The sequence below is a fragment of the Panicum virgatum genome, chromosome 1N (genome assembly GCF_016808335.1).
Source record: "Panicum virgatum strain AP13 chromosome 1N, P.virgatum_v5, whole genome shotgun sequence".
NCBI classification, from domain to species: Eukaryota; Viridiplantae; Streptophyta; class Magnoliopsida; order Poales; family Poaceae; genus Panicum; species Panicum virgatum.
This window is the reverse complement of record NC_053145.1, coordinates 13,250,442-13,266,957: the sequence shown is the minus strand read 5'-3', so window position 1 is coordinate 13,266,957 and position 16,516 is coordinate 13,250,442.

The window sequence follows — 16,516 nt, the reverse complement described above, 5'->3', positions numbered from 1 at the left end:
GCCAAATTAAAAATGTTCTTGCATAAATGTAAATATTAACACCTAGGCTATCTCATACATGGTTGCAATACAATATTTATAGTCTCAAAACAGCATATATATGACATCATGTGCACTTCTTACTACGATGTGACACAGTGAACAAACGGTACTCAATAACCGCGAGGGACGGCGATTTGAATCGATTTACACCTGCAGGGAAAACCAGAGATACACGACGTACGCACACCCACACAGGGTCACGCATGGCAACCTTTCACAAGAATTCCATAGAGCCGGGCCGATTTCGCCTCTCCCGGACACACGTCCTCCACGCGATACCCACGCCAGAGCCATCCGTGGTTAGCCCGTGTGCCCTCCCAGCTAGCGCATACCCGTGAACCACCGTGACCATCTTCATCACCAAAAGAGAGGGGGAGCACCATCCAACACTACAGTAATCGAGTTACGTCGGTTTACTAGCATGCACCCGTTACTGTTCGAACTTGCTCAATAGGGTCGACTACTCCATTGGACTGCGCCATGTGGGTGTAGTGAGGGAGCTGATCCAGAGTGGTCGAGGATCGGAGGAATCTGATACCAATTGTTAGCACTGGAAGCATAGATCGGAGGAACAAGAAGGTAGTTGGGGAGGAACTGAAATGGTGGGAAGGCAGAGGAATTAACTTGAGTGGCAAGTTGATAGTTGGTCCACCACGTGATCTATGGTCTCCGGCACCGACGGGTGATCGGCAGATGATTTGGACACGCACTGCCAGGGGACTCCACTCCATTCATACAGCTTCCTTGTGGTCATGTTCTGAGGGCGACAGACGAGGCTCCAGCTAACCCCCATCCGTGGTTGGCAAAGCTAGGTCTGAACGCCATCAGAGCAAGCCCAATAAAACTTGTCGTATAGCTAAGTTAGAATAGTAACCGATTCTTTTCTTCTAGTTTTTTATTTATCCACAGCAGCTGATCTCCTCTCAGTACACGCGCAAAGAGGAGAGAGACTCTGCGAGATGGCAAATAGTCCAAGCGCCGGCACTGAATCTAGCGACTACCGACCTTCTCTCTCATTTTTTTCGTCTGACAAATCAGAGCACAACCGATTTAACGCATGTTATTGTACATGCTCTCGTATGAATAGGATGGTCCGCCACGTGATCACATAAATGTATGGGACCGGCAGATGATTTGGACACGCCACTGCCAGTGGACACCACTCCATTCGTACAGCTTCCTTGTGGTCATGTTCTGAGGGCGACGGACAAGGCTCCAGCTAAGAGCAAGGATTATAATTTCGCTTGGTGCCGGCGGTAAGCGCGTGCAACAGCAGTGGTGGACCCCGCATCATTCAATGTTTTCCAGCAGCCTCCACCAATACGAGCCAGACACGGAAGCAAAAGCTGCTGCAGCAGCACAAAACGCCCGCTTGAGCCGGCGTCTCGTCAAACGCCCACATCCTTCTCTCTCATACTTTTTTCTCCTTCCATGGATTCAGCCGACTGATTCCCACATATAATACTTGCTCTAACCCCATCCTTGATTGGCAAAGCTAGGTCTGAACGCCATCAATGAATAGGATAGTCCACCACGTGATCACATAAATGTTTGGTCTCCGGCACCGATGGGTGCCCGGCGGATGATTTGGGCACGCCACTGCCAGTGGACACCACTCCATTCGTACAGCTTCCTTGTGGTCATGTTCTGAGGGCGACGGACGAGGCTCAGGCGGCATTTAGTCGTTGGAAAAATTACGAGTTGGCTACGTTAGCATATTTCATTATTATTGATAATTAATATCTAATTATAAATTAATTATGCTTAAAAGATTCGTCTCGTTCTAATTAGTTAAACTGTATAATTAATTATTTTTTCAACTATATTTAATACTCCATGTATGTGTCCAAAAATTCGATGTGATGTGTAATGTAGAAACTTTTTGGGGATAGTTCTCAAAAAATTTTGCACAGTACCATCAAGAACCATCCATAGTCACTTGTTCAATAGTGGTTTCATGCCGAACTACTATGTTTGGACCAAGCATGGCGAAAGAGGAATTGTGCTGGATAATAATGTAGAAGAAGAGGACAGGATTCCTGACTTTGCAGCCAATTATAATTTCTTTTTCAATGACACTGCAATGGGTAAGCCTGAAGAAGATACTGAAGGATACGTTGTAGAAGATGATCTTGGTCAGATGCTGCGCGAAGCTGAGGAAGATTGCGAAACAGAAAAGGAATCGAGAGATCTGAAATGTATGTTGGAGGACTACATAATATTGTTGTACCCTAATTGCAAACAAGACCAAAAGAAGTTGGGTACCACATTAGAATTATTGCAATAGAAGGCATCAAATGGTTTGTCTGACAAGGGATTCGAGGAGTTGCTAAAACTTATAAAAAACTTACTCCATGAGGGTAACACCTTGCCGGAGACAACATACGAGGCAAAAAAGTTGTTTGCCCTTTAGGATTAGAGGCACAGAAGATACATGCTTGTCCTAATGACTGCATCCTATATCGAGGTGAGTATGAAAATTTGGATTCATGCCCTGTATGCAACACATGCCGGTATAAGATCCCTCGAGATGATCCAGGCGATGTTGAGGGGATGCGTGTCAAGAAGAGGGTGCCTGCCAAGGTGATGTGGTATTTTCCTCTAATACCACGTCTGAAACATTTGTTCATGAACAAAATGAATGCTAAATTGATGTGATGGCACAAAGAAGAACGTAAGCAAGACAATATGTTGAGACACCCTGCTGATGGGTCGCAGTGGAGAAAAGTGGACAGAACATTCCCAACATTTGCAAATGATGTGTGGAATATAAGATTCGGCTTAAGTACAGATGGCATGAATCCTTTCGGTGAGCAGAGCAGTGGCCATAGTACCTGGCCTGTGACACTATGTATATACAACCTTCCTCCCTGGTTGTGTATGAAGCAGAGATTCATTATGATGCCGGTGCTTATCCCGAGCCCAAAGCAACCCGGTAACGATATAGATGTGTATCTGAAACCACTGATTGAGGATCTTCTATTGTTGTGGAAAGATGAGGGTGTTCGTATGTGGGATGCGCACGCAGAGGATCATTTTAACCTTCGTGCATTGCTTTTCGTAACCACCAATGATTGGCCAGCACTAAGTAACCTATCTGGACAATCCAATAAGGGTTATAGGGAATGCACCCATTGTTTAGAAGAAACCAACAGCATGTACCTCAAGCACTGTAGGAAGATCGTGTATATGGGTCATCGTCGATTTCTTCCGATCAAGCACCCATTAAGGAGGAGGCATGCTCACTACGATGGAAAGGCAGATCATCGTACCAAGACTAGGCACCGTTGTGGGAAAATGGTGTTTGAAATGGTCAAAGATATAAAAGTAGTATTCGGAAAAGGACCCAGTAGCAAATCAGTGCAGAGTGATGACAGACGTGCACCTATGTGGAAGAAGAAGAGTATTTTTTGGGAGTTACTGTTGACGCTCCTTAGCGCCCCCGATTTATATACCGCAAGCGCACGATTTCGTGTAGCTTTTCCCTTAGAGTATTCCCCCAAGGTTTATCAATCCACGGAACCAAAGAGACAAGAAACAATCTACTAGCATAGAGATTCCTTTGTGTGAGATGTGGTGTAAAACGAATCTAATCTACTAAAAACACGACAAACACCGAAGGTAGCAAGAGAAAGTTAGAGATAACCAATCTAGATCACCTAGATCATGCATATGTTGTAGTTCCAGCTAGATAAAGTGAAGTAAGATAGATGTGAATCTCAATGAAAAGCATCTTTAAACTCAAAATCTCCAATCCGATCCCTCGATACCCCACCTACTAAGTGGTAACGGCCTGTCACGACGCCACCCCTTTCAACAAGATACCCTGAAGCAAGTCGAACCCCCTTTGGTAGTTCCGCCATGAACCTCTAGCCACCATGACTACAAGATCATGTTAAGCGATCTATCTCGATAATAGATCTAGGATGAAGCGAACCCAAAGAAAAGAACGAAATCGAAAGAGGAGAACATGGTCGCTAAACATTCGGAATCACAAATAACATCACCATGAATGATAGTACATCACAAGATCACAACCGGGGCCCTACCTTGATCTTGATGATCCTAGCTCCAGAACTCCGACGTGGTCTTCCTTGCAAGGTTCCCACGTCGGCTAGGGCAAACCCTAGACAACTAGCACGACCCTCGGCTCTCCGAGAGGTGTCCCTCTATCTTCTCTGCTCCTTGGCGTCGTCTCCCGAATTGATCTCTGCGTGAACCTTGGGGAGAGGCCTTTAAATAGCCTCAGGGAACCCTCGGTCAAAGGGGAGGTCGAACCGACCTAAAAAAGGCCTGGGCCGGCCGGCCCAATGAGCCTAGGCCGGCCCAATGAGCCTAGGCCGGCCGGCCTGGCACTTTCCTTCGCCGGCTCGTGCTCAACTTTCTCCCCAAGCCTCCTGGAATCTTCTAGAGTTTATGTCTTTTACGATTGCACCCCTTTAGACGTTGTTATCTTCGAGATTTCTTCGAGTAGAAGGATAGGATGGAAAATCCTTCCTTAAATATCTCTTTGCTTTGCTTTGCCCCGAAGTATCTTGATCTTATCTTGTGGGCTTTGTCTTTTGGGCTTCATTGGAGGGTGGATATGCATGAACGGGCCTCTAATCATCATGGCCTTCGATCCTTTGTTCGGGCTTTGGCCTTCGTCTTTCTTCATGTCATCGCGTGATCGTGGGCCTCGCCATTTCATGCTCCAAAATTGGTCAAAAACCTGCAAAAACGAAGTACCTCCAAAATATATGTGCAAACGTGAAAACGACCAATAATTGGACCGAGGTTAGGATGGTTAGTGATTTTGATATTAAATTCATGCCATTATCAAAGTTAAACAGGGGATAAAATGGATACTTAAGGAGCGCCAACATTCCCCCCATTCTTAAACCTTGCTCGTCCTCGAGTAAGTCCTTGATAAAAATCAGCGCTGCCTTTCAGTGTCCAATCCCTGCACTTGATCATACACGAGAAAATACAATGCTCCCAAAAAATATTTTGCAGTTAATAGTTCAAGTTGTAACCAGCTTTTTCAATGTGGAAGGTAGATACAAGTTAAATGCTTCCCCACAATTATTAAGCACATGCTCTCAAAATTAAACAAGTCTCAGAATTAAGAAAATAAGTTCCAAAAGTAATGCTAAACCAAGATCAATAATTCAAACCTCATTGCAATTTGCTCATGGAAACTCTCAGCTCATCTTGTCTCTCAATCTTGCTAGAACTCTCTCCTCTCTTTCTCTCATATATATGTGTGAGGCTTTATCTGGAGCTCTGGAAAGGTTAGTCCTAACTAAAAGATATTATAATTAAGATATTATCAAAACAAGAAATACTTCTTATGGATTTACCGAGACTCGTCAAAAAGACCATTGGAAAATAATTTCTTTGTGGAGAGGGAGAGAATGGAACACACACTTTGGATGGTGGACATGTGCAAACGGCAACGGTTGATCCCAAGGCACAACTGAAGTCCTTGTTATCGGATTGCACATGGTTGGAATAATTGAGTATAGAATAATCTTCAAAGTATCTGGAGTTTAATGAAGCTAAAGGAACCGAGGAGCTTTTCATCATTATTTATTTCATTTTTTTCTCTTTTTTTCTTTCTTTCTTTTTGCTCCTCAGAACCGTTGGCAACACAATGCACTTACTCCACCTCCCCCCATGCTTGAATGTTTGCTTGTCCTCAAGCAATGAAGTGATGATAACTTGATGGAGTGAGTGCACAAAACCTTTATCAATTCTCTAGACTCAACTTTGGAATTCAAGGGAGTATCTCCTCGTGAAAGATTGAAGCCAACAGAGGAGGAAAAGGGGCAGGCCGGGCGGCCTAGGGGTGTTGAGCCGGCCGGCCTACTGCCTGTAGGCCTCCACTTCTTCGGATTTTTCTTCTGCGAACTCTTTGATGCTTCCCAAGCTTATGTTTTACTGAATTTTGCTCTTGATTCCACTGTTTTGCCGTCGAAATAAATATATACTCAATATATAGGTTGTGGTAAAGGAGGTGTTTCACAAAAAAGATGTTTTTGGTTATGGGTGGATATCCAGCGAGGTTTGCGATGTTCCTGGTATAGAAACTCACAATGCATGGATAGAATGGCTAGCAAAAGAGAGGTACGCAAAAATACGGAATGGTCAGCTTTTTAGTCTCGTACCAAAGAAGATAAATCCTGAATTAATTTACCTAAAAATAATTCTTGCTTTATGGTTTGTTATGATATATCATTTAGGCTTGTAGAAGGGTAGAGCAATTGCAAAAGGTATCATTGACAAGGTTAGCTCAGAATTAAATCCAAATTAAATTTTCCTTGACAAGCTTAAGTAAGAGAGCAAGAATAAAAGATATGGGTCTTAATTTATCATAACCTCCACAATTGAATTATCCGGCATTTAATTAATTTTCAGATCATGTTAGAGAGAGCATTAGTTTAATCATGCATAAACCAAGCACAAGAAAGTAGACAAAGCGGCAATGATCATCATATTTTAACATGGTACAAACTTTCTATCATCATTACTAACCATAACATTAAAGCGTGGGTGATGCATTTATTTATCATGGTGATAAAAACAAAAGAAAGCAAATTGCACACATGCTGAAATAAATAAAACAGAAAATTGCTACGCACACACAAGCTTGCACACATGCTGAAAATAAATGAAAAGAAATAGAAAATCCAAACCACACATGCGAGCATTTTATTCATGGTCATGCCGTCGATCAATCTCGTTGATTGGCTCTTGCGTTGTATCCTTGATCATAATACTGCTGAAATGCTCCTCCATTAAATTGTTCCGGTGGCGCCAGGCCTAGAAGTCCCATTTGATATGCGATTCCCGCAGTTCCATCTTCTAGTTGGGTTGTATGACTCCGGATGACATCTATATCTTCCATGTTTTTTCTCGCATAAGCACCCATAATTCTCATTCCTTGTTCTGGTTGAGGAAGGTCAAAATATTGTGCTCCAAATGACGGGTCGGGCATCTCTCCTTGATATGACGAGGGTGGGTAGCCGTAGTTGCTAAATGGTGGCGGTGCCGCCGCAGCGTGCCCCCATGCTTGTTCTTGGCTTCCTTCCCATTGACTCATCCATCCTTGCGGGTATCCCTGTCCACTTGATGCACCTTGAATTTCATTCCTCCAATAAGCAGAACTTGGCGGTGGAAGGTTTACTTCCAAGTCTTCTTGTTGTGCCGATGCCGATGTCCCTTCAATTAACCTTCCTCTTTTGGATTTCTTCACTTTTTTTTCCAATATTTTCAACTCGCCAATCAGTCCTCCCTCTTGCTAATAATTTCAGCCTTTGATCGGGGAGGGAAATATCCATCTCAGAAATAGTAAATCCCTTCTTTTCATCCCCTCCGATATAATGGCCTTGCCTCAAATGATCAATCCCAATATCTCTTCCTGGGACATAAAATTTTTGGATCACTCGTAACCTCGGATTCATTGCTCGGGCTATCATTGTGGATAACATCCCGAACCAACTTCTCCTGTGCCGGATGATGCTTCACAAAGCCACCTTTCAACCATGAAGTTGGTGGGATCAATTACTTGTTTCTTCACAAATGCAGCATACATCCAATTTAATTCTTGGTCGGTGACCTTCGATTCTCTCATCCTCCCGAGAATTCTCTTGCTCAACCAAGAGTAGAATATTTGGAGGGTAACATTACTTATATTCTTTCTTTGGCGGTTGACATCTTTTGCTATTTTTGTCCAAAATTCATCAAGCTCTCCATCTTCAATTTGCACCATTTCATATGCATTATTTTTGAATCCGAGCAAGCTTCCTATTTCTCCATAGGTGATTACTTTCTCTTCATTCTTGAGCCTAAATTTCAGACATGGAACTTTTTCATCATCCACCACTTCCGTTGATTTTTCTAATGTCATGAACATCTCAAAAGCCACTTCTTCTTGCATATCAACCGTGACACCGTCGAAAAATAACTTCCAACCGATGTTCTCCAATAGCTCATAGATGTCATGATGAAATCCCAGCTTCACCAATTCTTCATCATCAAAATCATAATTTGCTCGTAGTCTTCCCTTCATGAACTTGAGCCTTTCTTCTTCTTCCTTCGACAAGATAATAAACCCATATTCTAAATTCTTGGGCTTGTATGGTGGTGGTGCGGATGACCTTATCGAATGCCGTGGAGGAGGTGGCATCCCTTCGGTGAATATCATGGAGGAGCTTCTCGGGTCTCTCATCCCACCAAGGAGCAGCATGTCGCTCCTCGGTGCGGGGTTGTCTTCCTCCATGCTCCGCGGAGACTCGGAGACCGAGTGCCTCCGCTAAGAACTTGCCGATGCGTCGGATGTTGATGAACGCGTCCTTCTCCTCCCGGCGATGAACTTCATGAGGCCACTCATGGTGACTCCTTGCTGCACACACTCAAAAACAAACACACCGGGGGTTTCTTGCCGGCGGAAGAACAATATATCGAAGAGTGGAACAAACTAGGAATTGTGGTGAATTTTCTGAGATTTTTGGACTAGATTTTGGTGGACGAATTTTTCAGGGCTCTAACTGATGTTTCTGGGCGAAGAACTTGAAGAACATAAGCGAGGAAATGGGTGAGGAGTATACCTGCTAAAGGAGAGCACCAGAGGGCTTAAATAGGGGCCAGGCCGGCCGGCCTAGGGCCTTGGGGCCGGCTGTCCTAGGGGATTACTGGCTCCTCTCAACTTCAATTTTCTCTGGTGGCTTCCTGGTGTAATTATTTACTTCTGTCCAGTACATCTTGCATGCTTTGCACCGTCCAAATCCCGTGAGCCACTCCTTCTTTGCCTTTGATGTCCACTTGCAACATTATTTCTCCACTTTGTGTCATTCACCTTGTCCCATGCTTAATCAATCATCACATGGTGCCATCTTTGCTGAAAATCACATGTCCTTCCCATGCATGGCTGCTCCCTCCTTTGAATTATTTGCATGTGGTGGTAGGTAGAGAGCACAACTCTTTCCCGTGAACTCACTTTGATCAATGGATGTTAATCAAGCACATAAACCCTTTCCAAATCATGCTTAGATGTTTAATCCTCCTCTAACTTCGAAATTTCAGAATTGACTCAAAGCATGCAATGAGTTTAAATGAATAATTAAAGGGGAATTGAAACATCTTTACATTTGTAAGTCGAAAAATATTTCCCGGCTACATTAATTTTGGTTGCACCGGAACCGTTCACTTTCATGAATTGATAGCGAACAATCTCGAATTCAACTGTGGGTCTTGGGTTTAGGTTCTAATTTTTGCCAAAATGAGAGAGAGAATTTTGAAAAAGAGAATAATTAAAGTTAGAAAAATTCTAGTCCTATGGTAATGAAACTGAAAATTCTCTCTATGTTTATGCGAACCTACGCATCAAGAATTTAAGTAATATAAACATAGCGCGGCTCTACTCGTGTGTTTTATCTCAACTTGTTCCGGCCGTCATGGACAGGATGGTCGCCAAAAATAGGTATGGAATTTTGGATGTGGCTTTCTCAAGAAGAGGCAAATAAATCATAGGCTTTCTCAAGAAGAGGCAAATAAATCATAGGATGGCTCATGTCATTGGTTTAAAATAAGAAATAACATCGGAATGACTGAGCGAATAAAATCCAAATCGAATTGTTTGACTGATCTACCAATTGTTCAAAAGTATATCATGTTCTTGCGTAGCAAAATTCTCGACTCACTTACCTAAACTTTTCGTGGGTTGTCCTCCCGGCAGCTTATTCTTGACTCGACGAACGGGTTGAACTCCCGGCAGCTTTATTCTTGACTCGACGAACGGGTTGCCTCCCGCAAAGCGCTTCGTTTATAGTATATAGCTAGACTTTCTTGTTCTTCACTTCGGACCAACGCTCGGTGATGGCGCTGTAGTCTTGGGTACCCACTTCCGCACAATCCTTGGTGCGGGTTTGTCTTCTACGTTAGTCTTCTTTTTGGTCTTCACAGGCGGGCTTTTAGCTTTCTTCTTGACGGGTGCAACGATCCTCTTTTTCGCGATGGACGCGACGACTTCTATCTCCTTCTTCGCTTCCTTCTTGTTCGGCTCCTCTTCTTTCTTTGGCTTCTCCTCTGTGACACGGCGGTGAGGCGGAACATATTTGACATTGATCATGTTGCATACCTCGAGGCGTGGACGAAACTTGAATTCGCTTGTGGTGCCATTGATGTCGAACTTTATCTCCCCCTTGCCAACGTCGATGTTCGCCCTTGCGGTCTTGAGGAAAGGCCTCCCAAGTATGAGAGGTGCCTTGCTCCCTTCTCCCATATCGAGAATCACAAAGTCAACGGGGACTAAGTGTTCTCCAATCTTCACGGGCACGTCTTCGGCGATTCCCAAAGGATAGCGAATGGAATTGTCCGCTAACTCTAGGCACATGGCGTTGGGCTCCGGCTCCGGTAAGCGTAGCTTCTCGAACACATTCTTTGGCATGACGCTCACACTTGCACCGAGATCACAAAGTGCTCTTTCGAACATAAGAGATCCAATGGAACATGGGATGGTAGGACATCCGGGGTCCCTTTTCTTTTCAGGAGCTTCATTAGCGATTGCCGCGCTATATTCCTCAGTTAGCTTGACAGTGCTTGGCGGTATCTCGCGCTTGTTTCCCATGATGTCTTTGAAGTAGCGAGAATACGTCGGAACTTGTAGAGCGTCCAAGAGCGGCATATTGATGCTCAACCTGCGTACCATGTCAACAAATTTGTTGAATTGCTCATCTTCATGTTTACCTTTGCGGTATCGTGGCCTTGGCGGTAGAATCTTGGTGTCTATATCATCTAGCTCAAACTCCGGCTCTTCGGTGACTATCTCTGGCATAGGAGTAGGTGCCTTCTCCTTGATGATGGTATGTTCGGGTTAGGCTTCCTTGCTCCTGCTGCATGTTCGGGTTCTTCGGTCTCCTTCCCCGAGCGAGTTTGAATTGACTTAGCCGTCTCTGGACTTTGAGGTTGCCCGGGCAATTTTCCTTCGTTGCTAGATAGGCGTCCGGCGAGCTGGGCTACTTGTGTTTCTAGCATCTTCATCATGTTGAGTACTTGAAGGTTTGAGCTCCCGACCTCCGTCACCTTGCCTTCAATGTTCTCCAGGATCTTGTCCATAGCCTTGAACTTGGTGACGGTGTCCTTGTTGATCTTGCCTTGCTCCTCCATGAACTCCTTCATTTGTATATGAAGAGGCACCGAGTTTTCAATGGAAGAGCTTGCATTAAATTGGGGTCTATCTTGCCCATAGCGGAAGTTGGTTGGCAGAATCCATTCTCCCTTCTTCATGTAGTCGAGCATCTTGGCTTCCTCCGGGCAATTCTTTTGCACATGGCCGTACTCTCCGCATTCTTCACATGTAGACCTCGCTTCGGCCGCCTTTAAATCAATAGTTTGGGCTTCTCTCTTTTCCACTTCCATCTTCTCCAACCTTCTCATGAGCGAGTCGATCTTCCCTTCTAGCACTTCTTCACGTTCCACTTGTAATACACTCTTCGCGGCGCCCATGGCTTGGAGTGGTTGTAGGCGCCCCGATGATGCCCATGCGTCATTGTCCGCCACCTTCTTGAATAGCTTGAAAACTTGAGTAGGCATGAGCTCAATGATAGAACCTCCGGCCGATGCGTCAATGATCCCCCTTGATGCAGTAGTGAGGCCTTGATAGAACTTCTGGACCACATCCTCCCTTGAGAACTTGTGATGAGGTACGGCGCGGATGTAGTCGTTGAAGCGCTCATAGGCTTCCGTAATAGTCTCCGTCGGGGCTTGCGCGAATGTTGCAATCTTGTTGCGCAGAATCTGGGTCTTGCCCGGCGAGTAGAACTCCGTCATGAATTCTTTCATCAAGGACTCCCAATTTTGCATCGTGTGCGGTGGTAGAGAATGAAACCATTGCAGCGCTCTCCCAAGTAGAGAGAACGAAAAGAGCCTCGCTCTTATTTGATCTTGAGTCATCCCTTGCATGTCGAAGGTGCGGCATAGTTGGAGGAATGCTTGAAGGTGTAGATTAGCGTCTTCTTTTCCAGTGAAGGGCGAGCTTTGCACCATCCTTATGATTGAAGTCTTGATCTCGAACGGAACTCCGATGTTGTCGAGATTTTGGATCGGCAAGTCCCGAACGTCCGGAGTGCATAGCTCTCCGATCGTACGCTCCGGCTCCGGTAGCGCCATCCCTTGGTGAAGTGACGCCTCCTTTGGACTTGTTGGTGGAGTTGCTTGAGGTGAAGACGATGAATCGTTCGGCTTCAACTTTTGGATCTACTAGTTCCGGCTTCCTTGATCGTGCTTCTCGTCTCCTTTGCCTGTAAATTTTTTCTGGATCATCCACAAAATTTTCGAGTTTGTTGGAGAGGCTCCCGTCCATCTCCTGTTAGGGGTTAGTGAAAAAGAAAAATATATACGAGATCTAAAAGATGAATATACAAGATCTAAAACATAAAAGAAAAATAAATCAAAATAAAGAAAACTCTAGATTAGATTGATTTTTGTGGAATAGATCCATTTTTTTAGTTAGCTCAGAAAAGAATAAGAGATCTAAAAAAAGTCAAAAAGAAAAATCAAGAAATATTTACGAATGCAAGTAAGATTGGATCTTAAATCGATGGTTCCGCGGTAACGGCGCCAGAAAAGCTTGTTGACGCTCCTTAGCGCCCTCGATTTATATACCGCAAGCGCACGGTTTCGTGTAGCTTTTCCCTTAGAGTATTCCCCCAAGGTTTATCAATCCACGGAACCAAAGAGACAAGAAACAATCTACTAGCATAGAGATTCCTTTGTGTGAGATGTGGTGTAAAACGAATCTAATCTACTAAAAACACGACAAACACCGAAGGTAGCAAGAGAAAGTTAGAGATAACCAATCTAGATCACCTAGACCATGCATATGTTGTAGTTCCAGCTAGATAAAGTGAAGTAAGATAGCTGTGAATCTCAATGAAAAGCATCTTTAAACTCAAAATCTCCAATCCGATCCCTCGATACCCCACCTACTAAGTGGCAACGGCCTGTCACGACGCCACCTCTTTCAACAAGATACCCTGAAGCAAGTCAAACCCCCTTTGGTAGTTCCGCCATGAACCTCTAGCCACCATGACTACAAGATCATGCTAAGCGATCTATCTCGATAATAGATCTAGGATGAAGCGAACCCAAAGAAAAGAAAGAAATCGAAAGAGGAGAACATGGTCGCTAAACATTCGGAATCACAAATAACTTCACCATGAATGATAGTACATCACAAGATCACAACCGGGGCCCTACCTTGATCTTGATGATCCTAGCTCTAGAACTCCGACGTGGTTTTCCTTGCAAGGTTCCCACGTCGGCTAGGGCAAACCCTAGACAACTAGCACGACCCTCGGCTCTCCGAGAGGTGTCCCTCTATCTTCTCTGCTCCTTGGCGTCGTCTCCCGAATTGATCTCTGCGTGAACCTTGGGGAGAGGTCTTTAAATAGCCTCAGGGAACCCTCGGTCAAAGGGGAGGTCAAACCGACCTAAAAAAGGCCTGGGCCGGCCGGCCCAATGAGCCTAGGCCGGTCGGCCTGGCACTTTCCTTCGCCGGCTCGTGCTCAACTTTCTCCCCAAGCCTCCTGGAATCTTCTAGAGTTTATGTCTTTCACGATTGCACCCCTTTAGACTTTGTTATCTTCGAGATTTCTTCGAGGAGAAGGATAGGATGGAAAATCCTTCCTTAAATATCTCTTTGCTTTGCTTAGCCCCGAAGTATCTTGATCTTATCTTGTGGGCTTTGTCTTTTGGCCTTCATTGGAGGGTGGATATGCATGAACGGGTCTCTAATCATCATGGCCTTCGATCCTTTGTTCGGGCTTTGGCCTTCGACTTTCTTCGTGTCATCGCGTGATCGTGGGCCTCGCCATTTCATGCTCCAAAATTAGTCAAAAACCTGCAAAAACGAAGTACCTCCAAAATATATGTGCAAACGTGAAAACGACCAATAATTGGCCCGAGGTTAGGATGGTTAGTGATTTTGATATTAAATTCACGCCATTATCAAAGTTAAACAGGGGATAAAATGGATACTTAAGGAATCCCCAACAGTTACTTTATTGGGAAGTCTTAGACGTCCGCCACGCAATTGATGTGATGCACCTAATAAAAAATCTTTGTGTGAACCTTCTAGGCTTCCTTGGTGTCTACGGTAAGGAAAAGGATACATTGGAAGTGCGGCAAGATTTTCAACGTATGAAACAACGGGCCGCCCTACATCTAGAAAAAAAGGATAAAGGGCGTCATTATCTAGGTCCTGCATGCTACACTCTTAGTAAGGAAGAGAAGCAAATTAGGTTCGACTGTTTGAACAGTATCAAGGTCCCATCAGGCTACTCTTCAAATATAAAGAGGCTACTGAACTTGAAAGAGAAGAAATTCGCACACGTAAAGTCCCATGACTGTCACGTGTTGATGATGCAATTGATTCCAGTTGCACTTAGATGTATTCTACCAGCTAATGTTCGAGCAACAATCATAAAGCTATGCGACTTTCTCAACACAATTTCTCAGAAGGCAATCGATCCATCAAGTTTAAGCAGGCTACAAGAGGATGTTGTCCAAAGTTTAGTCAGTCTTGAAATGATATTTCCTCCATCATTCTTCAATATTATGATGCATCTTCTAGTTCACCTGGTCAAAGAGATTGGTATTCTCGGTCCTGTTTTCCTTCATAATATGTTCCCTTTTGAACGATACTTTGCAGTCCTAAAGAAATACGTTCGTAATTGGGCTCGTCCAGAAGGAAGCATTGCGAAGGGTTACGTCACAGAGGAGGTCAATGAGTTTTGTGTTGACTATGTGGAAGAACTCTGCCCAATTGGGATTCCAGTATCACGTCATGAGGGGCGGCTGATTGGAAAGGGCACACTTGGAAGAAAATCAGTAAATGCCACAGATCATGCCACATTGAGCAAAGCACATCTCACAGTTCTACAGCAATCAGCCTTGGTGGCTCCATACATGGAGGAGCACATGCAAATTGTGCGAAGCATATACCCTTTGAAGTCTGAGAGATGGATTACAAAACATCATAACGATACATTCGCCACCTGGTTGCAGAAGGAAGTCATGGCTAACGATCAAATTCATGAGCAGCTAGCTTGGCTGGCCAGGGGTCTGGCAAATTCAATCTTGATGTACCAAGGATATGAAATTAATGGTTACACATTTTATACAAGAGCCCAAGATAACAAGAGCACCAATCAAAATAGTGGTGTCCGTATAGATGCCACCGACTCTAGTGGCCAAACGAACTCATATTTTGGTTACATTGAAGAGATCTGGGAACTCGACTATGGGCCGTTGAAAATACCTTTATTTCATTGTCAATGGGTTAAACTCACAGGAAAAGGTGTCGATATCGACGAGTACAGAATGACAACGGTAGACCTCAAAGAGCTTGGCTATCGAGACGAACCATTCGTCCTAGCTAAAGATGTCACTCAAGTTTTCTATGTGCAGGACATGTCTAGCAAACTGAGAAAGGACAAGTCCAGGAATAAATCAAGATTTGTAGGTGCCGGAGATGAGCCAAAGCGCCATATTGTTCTGGCAGGAAAAAGGAAAATTGTGGGAGTCGACGATGTCACAGATGAAGAAGAATACAATAAGGTTGAAGATATGACTCCGTTCGCAGTGGAGGTTGACGCAAGTATTCTTTTAGCCGAAGAGGAGGCTCCGTACGCACGTCATGATCATAATGAAGGGACGATTGTAAAGCGAACCATCGTTAATATTCCCTTAGTTGAATGATTATGTCTTATAATATTTTCTGTGAATATTATTAGATTTCTTATGCAATGAATTGATTTATTGGACAATTAAATGACTTATTATGCAATTATTTGATTTATTATGATTTATTATGCAATTAAAATGATTAGTTATGCACCTAAATGATTTATCATGTAGTAATTAGAATTATTGTGCATTTAAATGATTTATTATGCAATTATTTGATTTATTATGATTTATTATGCAATTAAAATGATTAGTTATGCACCTAAATGATTTATTATGTAGTAATTAAAAGAAAGCCTTAGGTACCGGTTGGAATTGTCAACCGGTACCTAAGGCAGGCAATTCGAAAAAAAGGAGTTGGGCGCGGGTTCGAACCGTGGCCGCGGCGCACAAATTACACAGAGTTACCCGTTGAGCTATCGAGGGATTTCAGATCTCATCCCGCCAGAAATCAACAAAAGTAAATTTCAAAGACCCTAAGGCACCGGTTTTCGTTCCCCACCCGGTGCTAAAGGTGAATTTCAGTTCCCACCCGTTGGGCACCTAAGGCACCGGGTGGAAGGTCACCCGGTACCTAAGCTTTCCTTAGGCACCGGTTGGATACCCAACCGGTACCTATTGCTGCCTTAGGTACCGGGTGACTTTATCACCCGGTGCCAAAGGCTTCCACCATATAAGCGCCGTGCCTCCACTCCCTGCCGCCCTCTGATCCGCCACCTCGACCTCCGCCGCCGCCGCGCCGCCG